General features: G+C 41.2%; 1 long non-coding RNA gene across 1 annotated transcript in view; it reads right to left on the bottom strand.

Moving 5' to 3' along the window:
* Positions 1-18,249, bottom strand: part of LOC140700693 (uncharacterized) — a 153,871-nt gene extending 135,622 nt beyond the window's left edge. The window contains exon 1 of the long non-coding RNA XR_012079228.1: positions 18,127-18,249. This is a non-coding gene — a long non-coding RNA (uncharacterized lncRNA). The remainder of the gene's footprint in view (positions 1-18,126) is intronic.
* Positions 18,250-22,448: the final 4,199 nt, after the last annotated feature.

Raw genomic sequence — 22,448 nt, 5'->3', positions numbered from 1 at the left:
TTCAGGAGTCAGCATAGACACAGGGCACAGCCTACCTTCTCAGAGGCCAGGACATCTTCCTCTCCTCCTTCCCCTCCACCGTTCCCCTCCCCTCACCAAGGACACCGTGACCCCACCGTGACACCGCAGAGATGTCTCAGGAGTGCTAGAGATGTCTTCTCTTACTCATCAGGCATCCTTCTAAATCTGTGGTCTATGCACTGGGTTCTTTGGTGCCCCCATGGAGACCAGGCTTTGGAAAACCAAAAGCCAAGCATTAATTCCTGAATCCCACTGTCACTTGTCCCCCAAGGCCGTGAATGTCAAATGCCTTCACTGCCTGGGCAGGGGGATGTGCCATGACTAAAAGGAACCAGAGGGACAAAAACCTTGGTGAATAACTGGAAATAGCATCCTGCCACCCTCCCCATCGTCCTTCAGCTGCCCACCTGGCTGTGGCTCTGTCTGCTTTCCTTTCATGCTCTGTCCCTTTTGAACTTCTCCCATTCCAAGTCTCTAGTAAAGACATCAAATAATTAGATGTTATAATTGCTGTTTGTACAGGGACTAGAGGTAAGGCCAAAAGGGGCTTTGGGCTAGTCATGTCGGGGTGAAACAGCACGAACAGTTCAAGGAACAGCAAGTACTAGAATGGGGTTTATAAGTAGGGGGCAAGTATCCCATTTCCTCTTAAAAAATGACTGTATTTGTACCTGGACACACACACATACATACATACACACACACACACACATATATGAGCAAAGGTACAGAAAACAATCTTGGGAGGGCAGAGAAATTGGAAAGGGGACTTCTATGATTGTTCTCTGTGTGCTCCATACTGTTTAAATTATTTCCAATGAGAAATATCTGTGTCCTGTAGAAAAATGGAAGGCAGGATGCATGTGGAAGATGAGTGACAGATAAAGATGGACAGACAGGCAGGAAGGATGGAAAGAAATGCCTTCACTAGGAGTTTGATCATTATCATGAAGCTGGTAAAACATAGACAGAATTTGAGACTCCTAATTAGTATCTTTTGATTATTAAATCAACATATATTTATTGTAGGGAATTTGGAAAATACATTGAAATATAAAAATAAAATTAAAATCATTAATAATCTCATCCCCAAGAAATAACCCATGTGGACATTTTGGTATATTTTCTACCAATTTGAATACACGTCCTTGAATATTTTTACTTGCATGGGATCATGTGTAATTTTTAGTTACATTGTTTCCTGCCTACAAAAATAATATGGTTCAATATTATAAAAAAAAATCAGATACCTTAGAAAGTGAAATTTCTCATAATCTCATAGTTAATAGTTTGGTTTGGATTTCCCCTGACTTTTGCAATGAAATACACATTTATTTAAATGAGAACACACTATACAAATGTTTGTTAACTTACTCTTTCCACTTAGCAATCAATCCCTCTGGGCCATGTGATTTTTCCAGTTGATACAGATCAACCTCATTTTTTCTACCAGACATAGCATATTTTATTACACAGGATGGACCTTATGTAATAAATGCCCTATGAAAAGACATTTAAATATTCCCAGGTTTAACTATTAGAAAAATGCTTTAATGAATATTTTTATGTATACGCATATATGTATATATAGATAAATATATATATACATAATTTTATGCACTTATGCAAATATTTCCTGAGATACAATTTTTGTAAATGGATTGTTAGGTCAAATAGGAAGCACATTTTAAATGTTAAAAGGTGTTGCCAAAATGCTTTAGAAATAGACAGTTCCAATAGTAGGATATGAAAGTATTCTTTTGCCAAACCTCAGCAATATTTGGTATTATCAATCTTTCAATATTTAGTATGATTGGCAGCACATAATATATTATTATTCTAAAAATACTTTCCTGAGGTTGACACTTACCTTTTGGTTTTATTACTATTTTAATTTTGCTTTTTAAAGAAAATTTTAATTTTATGCAGTCCAATTTATGGTTCCAAGATTATACAAATGTTCACTCATTTATGGTTGTGGGACTTTCATTTTATATTTAAATATTGAATCTAGCTCTAATTTCCTGTGGTTTAAGAAATGAAGTAAGAATCCAGGTTGTTATAAAATTTAAAAATTTAATGAAGTATAAGATACCTACAGAAAGTGTAGAAAGCATAAATGTATAGGTTGATCAGTTTTCACAAGTAAACTCCTCCATGTACCATACCATCCAGTTCAAGAAATAGACCATGACCCACACCTCCAAAGTTCCCTTAATTTCCCCCTCCCCCAGTCATTACATCCCCCAGATCCTCTGATTTGCATCCCCAGAAATTAGTTCTGCCAGCTTTGGTATCTGGCTTCTTTTTCTCAGCATTATACTTGTGAAATTTGTGAGATTTGCCCACATTTTTTGCACATAGCTATATGTTACTTATTCTCATTCCTATATAGAGTACCATTGTATGAATATACTATGATTTATTTATCCATTCTATTGTCGTTGGACATTTGGGTTGCTTCCAGTTTGAGGCTATTATGAATAATGTGAATGCTATGTGTTTTATTTTTTGGTAAATATATATATATTATATACATATATATAATATATGTATGATATATAATATAATATATATTATATATATTATATATATTATATACATATATATGTATATAATATAAAATGTGTGTTTATGTATTTCTGCTGGATACATACCTAGGAGTGGAATTTAGGGTACAAGGTATACAGTGTTCGGCACTAGTAGATACCACCAAACAGGTTTTCAAAACAGTTGTGTCAGTCTACACTCCCACCAATAATATATGAGTCCAATCACTCCATGTTCTTGTCAACACTTGGTATTGCCTGATTTTTTAATTGTAGCCATTTTGGTGAATATGTAGAGATAACTTATTGTAGTTTTAATTTTCACTTCCCTGAGAACTAGTGAAGCTGAGGACTTTTTAATATAGTTATTGACCATTTGAACATCTTCTGTGTGAAGTGTCTATTCAAGATTTTTGTCCATTCTTCCATTGGGCAATTTGCCTTTCTCTTACTGAATTGTAGTTCTCTGCAATATCTTCTACTCTGTGGCTTGTCCTTTCATTCTCTTAATGGTGTCTTTTGATGATGAGAAATTCTTGATTGTAATCTTATCTAGTTGATCAATAATATCCTTTACAGTTAGTGCTTTTGTGTCTTGTTTAGGAGATGTTTCCCTATTCTTAGCTTACACAGATATTCTATTTTCTTCTAAGAGCTTTATTGTCTTACTATCACATTTAGATCCACAGTGCATCTGGAACTGATTTTTGTGAATGGTTTGAGGAAGGGGTTTAGATACACTTTTTGCATACGGCTATTAAATTGAACCAGCATTATTTATTGAAAAGACATTCTTTCTCTACTACATTTCAGTGTCACCTCTGTTGTAAATCAGTGATCATATGAGGGTCTCTTCCTAACTCTCTACCATGTTCCATTGGGCCATTAGTATATTATGGCACATATACCACACTGTCTTAATCACTATAGATTTATAATAAGTCTAGATATCTGATAGTAGACATTCTCTCAGCTTTATTATTATTCTTCATAATTGTCTTGGCTAGTTTTGGCCCTTTTCCTTTCCATACAAATTTTATAATCAGTTTGCTAAGGTTCATTTAAAATCCCTGTTGGAATTCTGAATGGTGTGCATACTTTACAGACAGATTTGTGGGAAACTGACATCTTTACAATATTGAGTCATCCAGTCTATGAACATAGTATAGCTCTCCATCTATGTAAGTCTCATTTAATTTCTCTCAATATGTCTTCTTGTTTTCAGTGTAGAGATTTTGTACATCTTTATTATACTTATTCCTATAAATTTTATGTGTTTTGAGGTAAATGATATCTTTTAAATTTTTCATCTTCTATTTTTTATTACTAGTATATAGAAGTACAGTTGATTTTTATATACTGACCTTGTATTCAGCAGCCTTGGTAAATTTACTTATTAATTCCAATAGCTTATCTGTGGATTCTTCTGGATTTTCTGGATACAAAATCATGTTTCCTCCTAATAATAACCATTTTATTTCTTATTTTCCAATCCATGTGTCTTTTATTTCTTTTTCTGGCCTTGCTGCAATGGCTAGGACTCCTAACACAATGTTAAATAGAAGTGATGATAATGGACATTCCAGGGAGAAAGCTTTCAACACTTCACCATTAAGTATGATGTTTGCTTTAGGTTATTTGTAGGTACTCATCAGATTAAGGAATTTCCTTTGCTACATTTTTTTAAGTCATGAATCAATACTGAATTTTATCAAATCCTTCTTCTGCATCTATTGAGATGACTGTGTATTTTTTCTCCTTATTTTGTTATCGTAGGAAATTACCTTAACTTATTTTCAAATGTTAAAACTACTCTTGAATTCCTGAAACCTATCCCACTTGGTTATGAGATACTATCCTTTTTAGGTATTGTTTAATTCATTTTGATTATATTTTGTTTAGGATTTCTGTATCTATCTATCCATGAGAGAGTTTGGTTTTCAATTTTCTTTTCTCATAATGCCCTTGTCAGGTTAAGGTTTTTCTTGAGATTGAGCTGGGACATGTCACTTCTTTTTCTATTCTCTGAGAATTATTTTAAGCATTTTGAAGCCTATACTACAGAGGCCATCTGAGCCTAGATTGTTTGATTGTTCATCTGTTTGGTGGGAAAGTCTTTAAGAATGAATTCAATTCTTTAAAGGATATAGGTCCATTCAGATATTCTACTTCTTCTTGTGTTAGCTTTGGTTTTTAAGGAATGTGTTTATTTCATCTAAATTGTCAAATATTTTGGCACAAAACTGTCCATAATATCCTGTTATTAATAATCCATTTCATCCTTAAATGTCTAACCCTTTTCCCCAAAATCATTTATTTGCTGAATAAAAAATCTCTTACAAAATGATACATGCTACCTCTATTATATATGAATTTCACTAAATTAGTTATTCAAAAATATGTATTGGCTCAAACTATGAAATAGTCATTATTCCAATGCTGGGAAATAACATAAAACAAGACATTTCTGCTTCATGAAGCTTACATTTAATGAAGAAAACAGACAATAAACAAGATAACGATACAGATTCTGAAGAGGAGGAAGGAGAAAGACTGCTTTATATACAACAGTCAGAAAAGGCCACTTTGAGGACCCGCATGATGTGTTTACAGAATGACCCATAAACAGATCAGAAGGAAAAGGTGCAAAGGTCCCACGGTGAAATGAACTTGGCATGTTCCTGGAAGAATAAAAAGGCCAGTTCATAAAAATGAACTTGGCCAGTTCCTAGAAGAATAAAAACTCACCCAGTGTAGCAGGGTGAGTGAGAGGGAGAAAAGCAGAGATGTATTTAGAAATCTAGTCAGGGGCCATATTATGCAGCATCCTACAGACCATGGTCATGATTTTGGAAATTCTAAATGTGGTGGAAAAACATTGGTTTTGAGCAGGCAAGTAACAAGATCTGACTTATGTTTTGAAAGACCCTTCTAACTAATGTGTGTAGAAGAGACTGTAAGAAGAGGAAAGAGGTCAGTTAGGAGACTATTGCAATAATCCGGCTAAAACAAGGTCATGGCTTGGGCTATGGTGGAAACCACGGAAGTAAGGAGAAGTGGTCAGATCAAGGCTGTATTTTGAAGATGGAGTCAAAGAGGTTTGAAGAGGACTTGCTTATGGCCTAAATGTGGAGTTACACAAAAGAGAACACTCAAAGATAACCCCTAGGTCTTTGGCCTGCACAACTGGGTAGATGGTGGTGCCATTTTAGGAGCCTGAGAATACAGAGAAAGGAGCAGATTTGGAGTCGAGGAGGCTGGGAATCAGGAGTTTGATATAAGACATGTAAAACTGCAGATCCTCTGAGACACCCAAGTGAGAATCAAAGTGAGCAAGTCAACATATGGGTCTGAATCTCAGAAGAATGATGAAAACCAGAGGCATAAACTTAGGAGTCATGCAAATAGATACTTATCCTTTTTTTTTTAATTGACGTATGGTCAGTTCACCAAGTTGTGTTAGTTTCTGCTATGCAGTATAGTGCTTCAGTTATTTACATATATATATTTATATATATTCCTTTATATATATAATTTTATATATATATGTATTCCTTTTCATATTCTTTTTCATCATAGACCATTACAAGGTATTGAATATAGTTCCCTGTGCTCTACAGTAGGACCTTGTTGTTCGTGCAAATAGATATTTAATACCACAAGATGGAATAAGATCATCTAGGAATGAAAGCTGAGCCCTGAGATACTCCAACTTTAGAAATTGGGAAGAGAGCATCCATAGCAGAGAAGACAGAAAAGTGCCCAGTGAGGTGAAATTCTCATGTTTCTGATCCAGTTTCTTGGTTCTCTGCTCTGTTCTCCTGATATTTTTGTCTGTTCTTGCATCAGTTTCAATTCTTTTAATTCCAAGTAACAGACAACCCAACTCACATTAACTTAAACAATGAGAGAAAAACCAGGTGTGATTCCAATAGCATCACTTGGATGCAGTTTCTCTCCATTTCTTTGCTATGCTCTCCTCTGTGGGGGCTCATCCTTGGTTCCATGTAATCATGACAAGGCTGGAGTCCCATGAGCAGAAGAGTGGATGCTGCTGGGCAGCAGAATCCACGGATGTCCTCCTATGTACTTTATAGCATAAATTATATTTTTTTAATGGTCCAGATTTGTCAAGGATCTTTTCCTATTTGTCAATCTTCCAACCAGACTGTAAACATCTCTGGGAAGAGATATTTGCTTCATATTTCTATATAATCTTCTCAGCAATCTGCCCAATCCTACACACATAGTTTCTGCACTGAATATTTCTAAGCAATTGGCTGATTGAGCTACCACCCCTATCTTCTCTCCTCTTATTTTCTAAGGAATGAACAGCAGACGAAGAAAGAGCAATAAAGAAATAATGTTTGTGGTTTATGATGTGGATTCTGCTGCATAGGTGAGCATCATTACTTGGGAGTGGTTGTAAGTACTTAGTATATAGTACCCTGGGTGCTAAAGCTTTGGTTTTAGGCATTGTGCAAGGTGCTGGAGTACAGCGATGAAGAATACAGACACAGCACCTGTCCTCATGAAGCTCACAAATTTCTCTTCCAGTGCTGTAGTTAATTATTCCATTCTTTTCATAGTAGTTTTTAATTAAAATAAACCCTTAACAATCAATTTTCTCAACTCTTTCTTAAGCTTAATGCTTTTTGCATCTTATTTAGGAAGTCCTTCCCTTTCAGGGATCGTGAAGATACTCTCTTGTATTATCAATATCTTTACAGCTTTTCCTTTCATGTTTACAATTTTAAACCCCCTTGAAACTGATTTTTATGTATTGTATACAGTGATAGTCAAATTATGTTGTTCCATATGCATATCCATGGGTCCCAGTACCACTTAATGGAAAATCCAGTGTTAATATGGAATGCATTCTTTGCAATGCATCAAGAGTCCATAAATAGGGGGGTGGGCATAAAGCGTGTGCTTAGCATGCATGCAGTCCTGGGTTCAATCCCCAGTACCTCCACTAAAATAAAATAAATAAATAAACCTAATTACCTCCCCCACTGAAAAATAAAAAATAAATTAAATAAATAAAAGGAGTCCAAAAATGCACAGGTTTGTTTCTGGGCTCCCTATGTTCTTCTGTTGGATTGTTTGGTCATCCTGGAATCAATTCCACTCTGTCATTATTACTGTAGCTTCATAATAAGACCTGCTGTGCACAGAGCAAGTCCTCCGACCTAGTTCTTCTTTAAAAAGTCTTAGCTCTGTGGATATTTCTATCCCTCCTTGTAGTTCTGTCACCCTTTTCTTTATATATTACACTATGTTATTAGGTGCACTCAAATTTCAAACTGGTACTTTCCTGGTGAAAATAACTTTTTATCCCTAGTGATGCTTTCAACCGTAATGTCTGCTTTACCTGACACTGTGCTTGTTGTTTGACAGTATACATTTTTCCATGCTTTCAATTTCATTCTTTCTGTGGTTCTCTATTGCTCAACTAGCTGGGATGTTATACATTCTGCTTCTATTCTTTCCATGGCTACTCTAGAAAATAAAATATACATTGTTGACTTACTAGTCTAAGAATAATTATTAATCTTTACTCTCCTTCCGGGTAATACCAGGACCTTCGAATCTTTTCTTAACTTAAAGGCTACTATTATCTTATTTTCAGTTCTCTACATCTTAACATAGAAGATATTAAAATTCTGTTTTACATTTCATTATTCCTACATTTCCATTTACCCATATATTTACCTCTTTTTAAAATCCTTCATTACTTACTGGATCTCAGCTTTCATCAGTAGAGACACTTTCCTTCTGCTGAAAGTGTAGTGAGACAAACTCAAAAAGTGGTGGCAAACTCTCCATTTTCTTTCTATGGAAGTGTCTTTCTATTGCCATTTTTTGAGAGAGATTTTCTCTAGGATTCTTGGCTATCAGCTACTTCATCACAGAAATCATTCCATTGCCTTCTGGCTTCCATTGTTGGTATTGAGAAGGGTGTACATCACTCCTTTCAAGGCAATTTGTCTTTTTTCTGGATGCTTTTAGAATTTTCTCTTTGCCTTTGGTGCTCTGCATATGAATTTTTGGCTTGATATATTTTATCAATTCTGGAAAACTTTCAGTTATTATCTTCTCAAACAGTTGCTTCTGCCCCATTCTCCCTTCCGTTTCCTTTTTGAACTACAATTAAATACCCATTAGAACTTCTCACTCCCCACTCTGTGTCTTTTAACCTTTCTTTCATATTTTTTGTCCTTTTGTCTCCTTATACAGCATTCTGGATAATTTCTTAGAATGTATCATCCAATTCACTAATCTCTCTTTGATTTTATCTAATATGCTGTCTAATGGTAATCCATTATGTTTTTAAATTTCTGTTTTTTATTTTTATTTCTAGAAGTTCTAGTTGGTCTTTTTCAAACCTGCCAAGTCACTTTTAATTGTTGCTCATTACCTGAAGATATTTACAAGCTTGCTTTTATTTCTATGAACATAATAAACATATTTATTTGTCTCTGATCATTAACAACATAAAGAATTTATGAGGATTTTTCTGTTTTCCATCAATTACTTCTGCTGGTTCTCTCATCATGTTTTACTTCCTCATGTGCTTTGTTCTTTCTGACTGTACTGCTCATTGGCCCTGCAAACTTAGGAAGATGCCTTCCTCCAGAGAAGATTCACCTTTGATTCTGCCAGGTGTCAGAGGAGGGGGACAGGGAACACCAGCAACCTGGAACTGCCTTAAACCCAGTTCATGGCTTGAAGTTCTCCAAATCAAGGTGATTGAAAAAACATCCTTAACGTCCGTACAAAGGCTGGCCAGTGACTGCAACTTACGTCTTCTTTTTCCTTTTACTCAGCCCAGTATCGGAGCAACCTTCCCTGCTGTCCCTTAGGGTGGGGAGACATGGTTTTCCTTCTGGTTCACCTTTACCCTGAATAGTTTCAGCTTTGTTTGGAGACAGTCTCCAATGATACTTTCCACCTTGAACAAGCCATGAACTTCAAGTTCTAACCTCCTTGTCCTGCAAGGCTGCCAAAACCAAAGCCCATATTTACTAGGATCGGAGGGAAAAAAAAAAAAAACGTTCTCAGGGCAAAAGCAACTTAAGAGTTCTAGTGATTCGCACATCTCTCTTTCTGTTCCCTCAACCATAGATTTTGGCCTGATCTTTTTTCTCTTCTCAGCTCTTCAGTGATTTTTTTTCTTTTTAATTTAAAAACAAATATCTTGGATAAAAAACAAATTTCTTCTGTATAGCACAGGGAACTATATTCAATATCTTGTAATAACCATTAATGAAAAAGAATATGAATGCATGTGTGTGTGTATATATATGTATGTGTGTACATATATGTATGTGTGTGTGTGTGTATATATATATATATATATATATACACATAACTGGGACATTATGCTGTACACCAGAAATTGACACATTGTAACTGACTATACTTCAAAGGATATAGTGTTTTCACATCAGGGTGCACTTTTCCTCTTAAAGAATATGACTTTTTTGGTACTCCCTAAGATCTACTGCTTCTGGTCTCTCTCACCATCTCCCTTCACATCTTCCCACATGGCTTCCACTTGACCTCATCTACTTGGGACAGTCTACACACATTTGGAAATCTATAGATCACATTCCTCTCCTAATTTTGCTGGAAATGGAGTTTGCAAGATTTGCATTATTACTTTTTCACCTTCCTTCTTGCCTGTGGATGTTTTCAAAGAAGAGAAGGGGAAATGCCAAGTATTGCAGCAATGTGTATACACAAAGATTGGAATCATCTTGACTCCTCTCTCTCATATCCATACAGAATACATCACTAAGTCATGTCAACTCTACCTTCAAAATTTATCCAGAACTTATCCACTTCTCAGCACCTCCATCTCTACCCTAGTCCAAGCCACCACTGTATTTTATCTGGACTATTGCAGAGCTTCCTAATTAGTTGTCCTGCATACACCTTCACTGCCTTGCAGTCTATTCTCCATACAGTATTTACATTTTTAAGACATAAGCCAGATCATGCCACTTATGCTCAAAATCTTCCAATGGTTTCCTATCTCACTAGATTAAAATTCAACATCTTTAACATGGCTGTGAGGTTTTAATCCCCCCCCCCCATTACTGCATTACTGTTGCATGTCAGCCACAATATCTTTCTTGCTGTTCTTTATACAGGTCAAGCATATTCTCACCCCAGGCAGGACCTTTGCTCTTGCAAAACTGCAGAACTGCTCCACCCCTAGGTTCCCTAATGGTTCACTCCTTCTCACTTCATTCACATTTCTGCTCAAATATCACTTTATCAGGAAGTCTTCCTTGAACAACCTCTCCAACACAGCATCACTACCCTGCACGTCCACTCCATGTCTCCTTACCCAGTTTATTTTTCTTCTTAGCACTTATCCTCACCTTCTGTGTTTTTGTACTTATTTGCTTTTTTGTTTGGCCTTGTCTGTTTCCCCTCCACCAAAATATAAGCTCTATGAGACCAGGACCTTTGTCTGTTCTCGTTCACTGATATATCACAAGCATCTAAACGGCGCCTGGGGTTACAGTAAGCACACCAGAAATGTCACTGAGTGAAAGCTGTGGCTACAGAGGAACCCCACTGCAGGAAACACAGTGAAGGCAGAGCCCAGGCAGCTCCTCCCTCTCTGCTGCCACACCGTCTCTCATCTACTTGCCTTCCAGCTTCTTTGCTCACCCAGCCACCTCCCAACATCACCCTGTTCAGCCTGAGTCTACAAGTCCCTCCCACCGGAGGTTCCTCAGTTCAGTGTCTAAATCCCAAATATCTGATTAGTCTTCCTTGGCCCAAGAACCCATCCAGGGTCCAATTAGCCACTACTCAGGAATCCACGGGGGGGTGGAGTGTGGAGGTGTCTGTTCACATGCCAAGTAGAGTCACCCCCACCAGACTCTCCACAACTGGGAAAAGAGCTGAGGATCTTTAACTCAGACATAGAACAAGCCTCCGCTAACACATCCCTGACAGTGGCAGAGAGAATGTGCAGGACTTCTCTAAGGGTGCCTCTAACAAATGCCTTCAGAGTCCTGGCAAGTGATATAAATGAGTGAAGAGGGCAGGGTGGTCAAGATAGCAAACTGGGGGTCTCTGCTACATCCAAAGGGGTGCGGCCACTAAAACTAACTACTGCCAAGGAGGAACGTGAGCCCGGAGTTGCCAGATCTTCGGATGGTTCAAGAGAAGCCAAGAAATTTGGAAATTTGGAAATTGTAGTGTGAAATCTCGCACTTGTAAAATGATGACAACTAATCCAAACTTATAAGGCTAAAACAGTGTGCGGACCAAATAAAACACATCTGCTGACCAAATTTGGCTTAGGGCTACTCACATGCAATTCTGTTTTACACAGTCAGCTCAAAAATAGGACACAGGTAATTCATCACACTCAAGAGCAATGTTTCCCAGGGGGTTCAGTGTGAAGATTTCATTAGCTGGAGTAACCAGAACTCTCAGTCCCCTTTCACAGCACCTGCCCCCATCTGCCCTACCAATCCTACTACAAACTCCCACCAACTTTCAACCATGACAAGCAAGCCATAGTGGAGAGCATCTGGGCTTCGGAATCAATCAAATTTTGGATTAAAACCAGTGCTACCACCTATCATTCCTTAACCTCTCTAAAACTCAGTCTCCTCATCTGCAACCTGGGGATACTAATTCTTCTATCTAGAAGCATTGTAAGGAATAGAATTATGTGAGTAAAGTGCCTGGCACATAACAGAGGCACAGAGTAGATCAGAGTAGATAACTCTTATAAATAGACTAGGAGCTGCCCGCGCCATGGAAAGGCGTGACACCTGAACATCTACGATCATCATACAGGATGTTCAGCAGCTTATACCACCTAAACCTTGGTGTGGAATAAGGAGAGGCTAAAAATGCGTTTAATAAATAAAATACGGATGGAAATACAGCCGTGCAGGGGCCCAGGTCTTCACACTAATGGAGTTGCTGGTGAATCTGGTCCAGAATGTCTACGTTTGTAGAAATCAGCACTAATTGAAATTCATAGACATCAATTATCTGATTATTCAAGGACTCTCTCAACCTTTGGAGCCAGTTTTTGTGTGCGTATTACTGCACAACACTGAGTCAAGTAAATGCATGCCAATTCTCCAGTGGCCTAAAAAAAATTAATCCTGTAGCTCAAGGAGATACAACTGGGAAAAGAGAGCTCTGTCTGCCAAGTGTAAACTGCAGTGCCGACGCTGTCTGGGGTGGACTGCCAGGGGCTGGGACCCAACAGCCCTATATCCACCACTAGACGCAGGGGAGCAACTCCTGCAGATGGGAAGCCACAACCACTGGGATGAACCCCTCTCTTGCTCCCTCCACCCTGCCCTGCGCCTTCCAGGGAGGAGCCAGGCCGAGCCAGAGGATCACACAGTGCACACCTAGAGGCTCATGAAACAGAAAAGGGGTCATTAGGAAAGAAAGAACGCCAAGTGAAGCTCCCTCCGGGGACTGAGAGGACTCCGGACTGCGGGATCCAGAAACGTGTTTCCACCTGAAGAGAACTCCAGCTTCTCTCCCGCCCAACCCCCAAAGCATAAGGTTTAAAAGCAAAGAACCTTGTCTCCGATCACCTGTGCTTTCCCACCAAGAAAACTTGAGCCTGTTCCTACTCCTCAGGCTCCCACGGCTGCTATAATCATGCATGTCCATTATCAGCTTTCCTCTGGGGAGAACTAAGCACCAGAAAATCATTCATCTCCTTCAGTGCCAAGCCTCCCCGGATAAGCAGGCGATCACTAATAATTTAAGCTATTTTCTAGATTTTTTTTTGGTTAAAAGAAGGGAGGAGTCTAACATGGGTGGGGTACAGATCAAGATCAGACAGGAGCTGACAATCACTGAAGTTGAGCCTTGGGTAGATAGTTCACTATACCCTTCTCTCAGTTTTTTTTTTTTTGTACATGTTTAAAATTTTCCGTCCTAAAAAAGCATTGAAAGAAGGGTTGCCAGAGGACACAGATACAACCTGAAAACAAAACCAAGGGCTCCTCCCTCTCCACTGTGTCAGGTGGCAGATGACTCTGGGAAACGCTCAGATCAACAGTCTCCAGGTTTCCTTCTTCCACCTCCCTGGGTGGAGACCCTCTCTTCTGAGCATGACACTCAGTGTCCCCAACAAAACCACCTCTGAAAAAATTCCCTAGAACTTTCCCAAATTATTCTGGCAGGACTCAGCTTCCCCTCTTGGCCTATAAACACTCCTGCCCCCACAAATAACCCCCACAGCCTCATCCCACTACAAGGGCCTCTACTTCCTGTTCCAAACTACTGTGTTGAGCAATCCAGTTATTGAAATAGCTCCTGGGTGGCAGACAAACGCCTGTGTTCTGGCAGCTTGTTCAGTTGGTTCTCCTCCTGCAGGTCAGAAGGGAGGGTGCTGTTATCACTTTTAAGGCGTCAAGGAACATTTTATAGTTCCTTATTCTTCCTCTTCCCTTTAACCTCAATTTGCTCCTAATACGATTTTTTTTTAATCATCTAAAGGGGAGTTTTTCAACCTCAACGCTATTAACATTCCAGGCTGAACAATTCCTTGCTTGGGAGGCTGTCCTGTGCATCGTGGGGCATTTAGCAATATCTTTAGTCTCTACCCACGGGATGCTGGTAGCACGTACTCTGCCCCCAGTCGTGACAACCAAAAATGTCTCCAGATGGTGCAAATGTTCCCTAGGGGCCAAAATTGCCCCTGGTTGAAAACCACCTGTCTAAAAGATAGTGAAAAACCAAGACCAACATTGTCCTGGCAAAAAATTGAAATTCTACAGTTTATTTCCACATACACTATGAGACAACATATTTCAACTTCTAGATTTGTCAACATGAATCTTTAAGAAATGTTGCATCCTAAGCCAGGAAAACATAAAGTAACAAGAGAAAAATGAACTTATAATGCCCACAACTACTTTCTCTGTCTGTGTGGCTTCCTGTGTAAATCTCATTCGCCTCCTCCAAATTATCCTGTTTTCTTGTCAAATGTAATCATGTCACGCCACGCCCTCTTTGAAGGGCCACAAAACCTACGTTGGAAGGAAAAACTTCTAATAACTCTCTGAGCACTCCCCGTGGGGTGTGCTGGTTCTACCACACATATTTAACAGGGATCACTGGAGAAGAGAATAGCCCAAAGATTTCCCAACAAAATCAGGAGAAAGCATCCCAAATGTCTCCTCCTGGTCCACCTTCAAATACCACCAGATTTCCATCGTGACCAAGAAGCACAATGCAAGGCTGAACGAGCAGGGTGAGAGGTTGCAACACTCAAGGGGAAATATTATTCTATTTCTTCATTAGGCAGAGAGAGTTTCCCATGGGATACTCCCCTATTGAGAAGAAAGAAAATCTGTTTTCCAGTCTGCAGAACACTAGCCACAGTCTATTATTCAGCTCTGGGGGACACACATACATAACTGTCGCTCCGCCCCATCCCACCGGACTTCCCAGCTCCACGCCCAATGGCCCCCGACCCCTGGGAGATGCTGACATATTCCTCCTTTCTGATGCTTGTGGACAGGCAGGTACTAGGTACAAGGGATTCTGTCTCCAGGGTGCATTCCTTCTGCAATCCCAGGCCATTGCCTGTCTCGGATTGGATCCCCTCAATCCTAGATTCTGGCCAAGGCCTCCTAACTGGATTAGAGCTTCCCCTCTAATCCAGGTTTCACACAGACGATGATCTTTCAAGAGCGTAAGCCAGAAGGGCCCAGAATCCTTCTGTGGTTTCCTGTTCCCTATCACTGGATACAATCCCAGCTTCTTTGGTGCATGGAATTGTGAAGCACACCAAATATATGACCCAAGAGATGTCCAAGCAGGAGCAGAATGAGCACCAAATGGGGCAAGTGCACACACGTGGGGCGTTCAACCACGGGGTGGGTGGTAAAGAAAGAAAGGGGAGGAGGGTGTTAAATTCCATGACCTTAAAGTTACCTTTCAACCTAATGCCGAAATGGTCCCCCACAAATGCTCCTGACATAGTCCTGCGTGTGGTTACCCTACCCTACTTCCACAGGAGGACTTGTTTTCTGCTTGTCTTTAATTTTTTTAATTACAAAGGAATGAGGCCGGAGGCAACAGAATAAAACAATACTGAAGTATTTAAGATGAAGTCTCTCAACCACTCCCTTCCCGGGGTAGCCACCCATTGCGTGCCCTCTGGTCCTCTATGATACATACACACACGTGCACACACACCCGACTCATCTGATACTTGATCTTATACTGTGCCTTAGGGAGGAGGACATTTAATTCTTGTATGCAGCTCCCTAGGAGGTTAACGCTAGTTAGTTCCTCTGCTTCAACGGCCATTATTCCACCAGTGAGGAAATGGGAGGCAGGGAGATGAGGTACCCTGCTCAAAATCACAGATTAGTTGTTGACAGAGTGAAGACCAGAACAAGACCTCCTAATCCAGTGTTTGTTATTAGGCTGTCAAGTGCTCTTCTGCCCACAGTGCAGAGTGTATACAGGTAGCAGGTAGAAATAAATACTTGCTGGAAAAAAATAACCTACAGAGGTAGGATAGCAGAGTGCGTAAGTATTGGACTCTGAATTCAGGCTGCCTACATTAGTATCTGGCTGTCATTCACTTAACTATATGAGCTGAATCAATCAACCCGGCCTCAGTTTCATCATCTGAAACCGGGGTAATAATAGTACCTCTGTTAAAGGGTTGTGAGAATTGGATAAGTTCATGTCTATAAAGCACACAAACAAATGCCTGGAACCAATGCCTAATTAGACCAGTTATTATCTATAAAGCACCCTTAAAAAATCAGCATCATGGCTGTGATAGAGGCTCCCAAATACAGGAAATATCGTCTTTCTTAAAATTTAGGCAGGCATTACCAAAACTAAGTCTTGTTAACTCTGTACCTTGTTCAGGAAGAAATCAGCATGGGGGTGGAGGGAGGCGAATGCATATGATATTAGTCCAAAAAGTATTGTAAGTGATACAGTAACTGAAATCATTTCTACAAGGAGGAATGACCTCATAACGACCTCATAGATCAAACATTTGTAACACCTACTGCACTAAAGAATTAAAAACCTTAACAGTCCCTAGCAGTAATTATCTAAGTAAAGTGGGCTGCAAATCTGTTGGAAAACTGTTTTTTCCATGATAATATTTCCAGTAAATTGCTGCCTCTATACTAAAAGTACTGGTGTTGCAGAACTGGCATACTAATAGAAAGATTATTATAGAAACACTATTAAAATGAATTAGATAGTATTAAAGATTCAACACTACAACAGTGCCTGATTATAAGAGATTTCAAGTTGTACTGCTTAATGGGCAGATAAAAGTGCTAGTTAAGCCCACTCTTACAGGATGTCCCTAGGCAGTTCTGTAAACCACAGGCAGCAAGGTCTATGGACTAAATTAAGAACCAGTAATGCCAACCCAGTTGGCTACAGTCCTACCAGGAAGATAGGGAAGAACCAGGGTTTTCTGCACAGGAGGGGTAATCTAGTAAAGCAGACAACTATCCAAACTTGTTTTTTTCCTTTAACTGCTTTGTCAGCAACACCTCTAATTCCTCCTTTGCTTAAGTGAAGAAAATGAAAAAGCTCACCATAGGCTGACGACCCTTAATAAACTGTATAGGCAGGGAGAGGCAGAAAAAGCCTTGCCATTATTACCAAAGCAATTAGAAGACACTGAATAGCTCTCCCGGCAGCACCTTGGCCAAAAGCATCTCTTATCGCAAACAGCCGAAAGCTCTCAATGGTTCTCAAAGAGTTGCTAGACTAAAGGTATTAGCCATCCGTTTCAGGATCTATTTTGCTTTCCAACCTTGTTAATTAACTAATCAGGGGTGGCAAAGCTCCTCACAAATACAAAGTGTCAGGGAAATGCTAAGTAAATTCGCCTACATGTTCTATCAATGCTCGGTTAGGAAAGGGGGAAGAGCAGGAGGCTGAGCTGTCCCCAGAATGCTGCAAGCCAGGGGCCAGGCTCGCTAACGTACAGAGAGACCCGTGTGCCCTGCAGCAGCCTCTGGCCCCGAGAAGGGCTCTCGGTAGGACTTCTGGAAAGGAAACCTGGACCAGGGCCACCCTGGGGCAAAGGGAACGCTGCTCGCGAGGCGCATCCTCGCTGCTCAGTCTCCATCTCCCCGCATCTCTCAGATGTCAACAAACCCAGTCCACAAAGTGAAACTTTCCGGGCCCCCGCTGTCGAGCTAGGTGCCAGCCCTCAGCCTGGGAGAGCGGCGCAGGGACAGGTGTGGGACCGAGGCTCGGGAGAGGACCCCCGCCCCCAGCCTCAGCGATTGTGTAATCGGCCCTAGAAGGGGGTGCTCAAGGCCCGCCCCAAGCCGGGATGCGGAGGCGCGGCCCGGGGACCGGGCTGCAGGCGCTGCGCCGGGAGGTGTTGGGGGGGATGGGGAGGACGGTCGTCCCGCCCCCCGGGACCGCCCCCGGGCGGCAAGAGGAGCCGCGGCGCTGACACAGCCCGGAGGGGGCGCCCGCGCGGCGGACCGCTGCCGAGCAGGGGGACGCGATGGCTCGGCAGCGCGGCCGGCCTTACCTGCGCGCCAGGGCCGGCAAGGCGGGAGGCGGCTCGGGATGCCGGGGCGGCGGGCGGCTGGCGGCAGCGCTGGCAGCCAGCGGGGCCACGGCATGTAAGGAACCGCGGCGGCGGCAGCGGGCGCGGGACTGACAGCCCCAGGCCCCGCCTCCAGGCCCCGGGCCCCGCCCCCTCCGCGGCCGCGCTGCTGGCCCCGCCTCCCCCGCCCACCACCGGGGTCAAGCTCGGTCCACAGGCTCCGAGGGCGGGGGTTCTCGCTTCTGATTGGTCCGAGGGATACCCGCCCCGCCCACTACCCGCCTCCTCCTTGGCGGCGAAGTGGCGCGTGCGCGGTGGCAGCGATGGGCAGCGCATAGTGCTGAGTGCTGGCGTTCTTGGTCCCCGACCGCTATTGGGCATGCTTCTTTATCCGGAATGACTGGGAGCCCTGGATGACCTGAAGAACCAAGAGTCAGACTCAGACTCCACGGTGAATTGTTTTTACTCACCTGTGAACGAATCGACGGGAAAAAAAAAATCAGAATGGGCCAGGCTCTAACCAGAGGAGACCCTAAAGCTAGGAACTGCAGCAGAAAACGAACTACCGGCCCAGACGCATCTGCGACAGGTCTAAGGGTGCTTTATCCACGCGCTGGATTCGCTCCGTGGCCAACAAGTGTGGTGTGTGTGCAGAGTATCTAGTAGTTGTGAGGCGAGGTTAGGGCATTAAGGTTGTGCCAACAGAGAAAGAGAGGGAGGCTGAAGAAAGTAGCCCTTCTCCAGCGCCTACTTCCTTCTCCTCCTCCCTCCCTGTATCTCCCACCTCTCCCTCCGCTGGCTCCCGCACCCTCAGCCTGTAAGCAACACCTAATCTTTCCCAACAAGAATCACCTGAGACCCAGCAATTCCATCCCTATTATTCAAGGGAATTGGAAACATGTCTACACAAAAACGTGTTCACAAATGTCATAACATAATCATAATGGCCAAAAAGTGGGAACAATAGAATCTAATTATTTGATGAATGGATAAATAAATTATGGTTTATCCATACAACAGAATTTCACTAGGCCATTGAAAGGAATGAAGGACTGATCCATGCCATAATATGGATAAACATTGAAAACTAAGTGAATGTAGCCAGGCACAAAAAATCACATTGTATATGAGTCCATTTATATGAAATTTCCAGAATAGGCAAATACATATAGACAGTAAGCTGGTTAGTGGTTGCTGAGGACTGGGAGAAGGGAAAATGGAGAGTGACTGCTAATGGGTATGCAGTTTTTTCTTGGGTGAAGAAAATGTTCTGGAATTAGATAGGCATGATGCTTGCACAACTTTGTGGATATACTAAAAAAAACACTGAATAATACATTTTAAAAGAGTGAATTTTATGGTATGTGAATTATATCTCAATTTTTTAAAAATCAAACTACAATTTTAAATAAAACCACCTAACTCCCTGGAGGCTATACTTTGCCATGCCCTTCTCATCCAAGATTCTTGCAAGGATGGTCTGCATGTTTTTACTCCTACTTCCTCATCTCCTGTTTATATACTAGTTCCCTAGAATGTGGCTCCTGCCCGCACTGGAACTCAAAGATGCTCTATCCTTAAATCCTGCCACTTTCTATGACCCTGAACATTCCAGGTTCTCCCCTTTCTCTCCAGTCTTTCATATCTTTTGACCTTTATTTCCTTGGCAAACCTATTTTAAATATTGATGTTTTCCATGGCTCCTCCCCAAATCTTTCCTAGGGTATAGCATCCATGTCCTTGAGTTCAGCTACTGTGCTTCCAATTCTTACCATCGCCTGATGTCCCACAGGTTTCTCGAACTCAGTGTGTCCTAAGCAATTTGTCATCTTCCCTCCCCCACTCTACTGTGTCTCTAATAGTGATATCTCTTAACTGCATGCTGCAACCTGGGAGTCATCCTTGATTCTCCCCTCGTTCTTCCTGAGTCAACTGCCAATCTTTATCCCATAAATGTTCTTAAATCCCACAATTCTTCTCTATTGGTACTAACACACCTCTAGTCTACACTCTATCATCTTTTGCCTTTTAATTTTCTTCATCATTTGTCCCCTTCAAATCTAGCTTCCAAATAGCTGTTGAAATGGATACCCACTGCTTTAGCTGACATAGCCAGCATCCCTCTTTCTGATGGTAGTAAGGCCCTGATTTTGCTTTAGGGACCCACCCTCCACCATGAGATGTAGGCTTGGTGAGACTGGCAATCAAGATGCTGACTTTACCTGCTTCAGGCTGGATGTGCCCTGAAGCTGAGGCAATACAACATCCTTCATCTGGAATTTGACTCCTGGGCAGAGCAAAATAAAAACTGAAGGTGAGTGGACCTGATTTTCCCAGACCAAGGAGACTGCGGTCAATCCCTGAAATTTCTGTCCTGGAAGCTCCTTTCAGAGCTTGGGTTTTTCCCTCAGTTGTCTAAATGATCCCATAACTCTCCAATGAATTTTGGGGAGGAGGGGGGAGTTAACTAGAGTTGCCTGCAATCATAGGACCTAATGGATATAGAAATATCTAAGACACAAACCATGTCTTTCCCTATTTAAAACTGTTTAGGGGCGTCCTATCACCCATAGGATAGACTCCAAGCCTCATGACCCATCCCCTGCCTGGGCCTCCCCCATCTTCTCTCCCCGACTCCCTGTCTTGCGCTTACATTTCTGCCCTTCTGAATTACTTGGAGTTTCATGGAAACTCACTGTTAAAATTTCATGCCTCAATGTTCATGAATCCCCTCTGAAAAGGGTATCTTTCCCTTTTGTCCCTCACCTAACTTCAACCATCCTTTAAAGAGTTCTCCTCCTCCAGAAAGCCTTCCACTCTCCCAATATTCTGCTTTCTTTGTGTTCTCAAAGCACCCTATTCTTCCAGCTGTTACTGCACTTAATGTTGTAATATTTTACTTATTCATTTTATTGTCCACCTCTCACACTAAACTCAGTGTTCTTTGAGGGCTATACCCTTCTCTCCCATATCCTTAGTGCTAAGCACCATGCCTGGCACGTGGCAGGAGCTCAGACCCTTCCTCTCTTCTTCTTTGCCTCTGTAATTCCAGAATAAGTGGAAAGGATCTCACTGAGGGACACTAACAAACATTTTTCCCAGAGAGATAAAAAGCAAAAATTCAGTCCTAAAGTATCCGTACAGGTTGTATTCCTGTTCTAAAAAAAAGTTTCAGAAAATTGCTAAAACCTCCGTAAGATTAAAGGGCACTTGTGTAAGTGATATAGCTCTCATCTCTAAAATCTACTCAATTTCTCCTGAAAAGACTTCACAGTTGAATGAGATGCAAAGTTAAATAACTCAGACAATTACACGTATTATTGTAACTAAATGGCAAGGTGTCTTTTGTGCTCATTTGCAATCATAGATGAAGAATCAACTAAACATAACAAGCAAATCCATAGTTCCATTTGGTCTATTGTGAAACATGTACTGCTTTGAGTGGGATTATATAGCCCTCCATATGCAGATGCTGAGTGAGGAGAGCTGGTTTCTAGTTTCAACTTGGCCATGACCAGCTACTTGACCTTGGGTTAGTCGCTGCCCTTGGATGTTTGCAGTCAGCCTCCCCAGTATTCATTCCTCCATTGTCTCACCATCAGAACTACAAAATTTCTTTGGAAAACCACTTTTCTCCATTCTAATCCATGTGATCTTGCTTAACCTGACCCCATACTCCAGGAGTGGGACTGACTGGCTTAAAGCAATCATTCTAGTCCATCTCTTTGGTTACAGAAATTAGTTTGAAGGAAGACATGAAACTCAGTCAAGGCTATTAGATTTAAGAAGACATTTTTAAGGGCTTCTGACAAAAAGAAGATTCCTCTCCCTGCTGTAGCTCCTATCAATGATGTAAGAGATAGAATCAATGTGGCCATATGTGACAACAAAGATAGAGACTAGATTGCCAGACAATGGATTAATCATGAGAAAGGCAGAATGGGAAAGTTGAAACTAAACAGAACCTCAGTGAAGGGTCTGTTAACCTTAAGATTAACCTTGTTGAGCAGTGAGCAGCTAGATCAAGCCACACCTGAAACTGTTATCCATACTTTCCAGTATTTGAGCCAATAAATTTCCTTCACTGTTAGAGTTTAGTTTTCTGTCTACAACATAAATTTTCCTAACTATAACTCTTAGCAATCTCTGTGGGCCTCCATTGTCTCATAAATAAAATAAAGGTAATATAAATGATCTCTAAGAATTCTTCCAGCTCTTACATCCTATGAGTATTTGAAGGGTTAATATAATTATTATAAAGATGTAAATGCATTATGATTTACTAGCAAGAACTAAGGATAATA

The sequence above is a fragment of the Vicugna pacos genome, chromosome 13, assembly GCF_048564905.1.
Source record: "Vicugna pacos chromosome 13, VicPac4, whole genome shotgun sequence".
In the NCBI taxonomy this organism is placed as follows: Eukaryota; Metazoa; Chordata; class Mammalia; order Artiodactyla; family Camelidae; genus Vicugna; species Vicugna pacos.
Note: the sequence above shows the minus strand (reverse complement) of the source record. Positions and strands in the feature narration are given on the sequence as shown.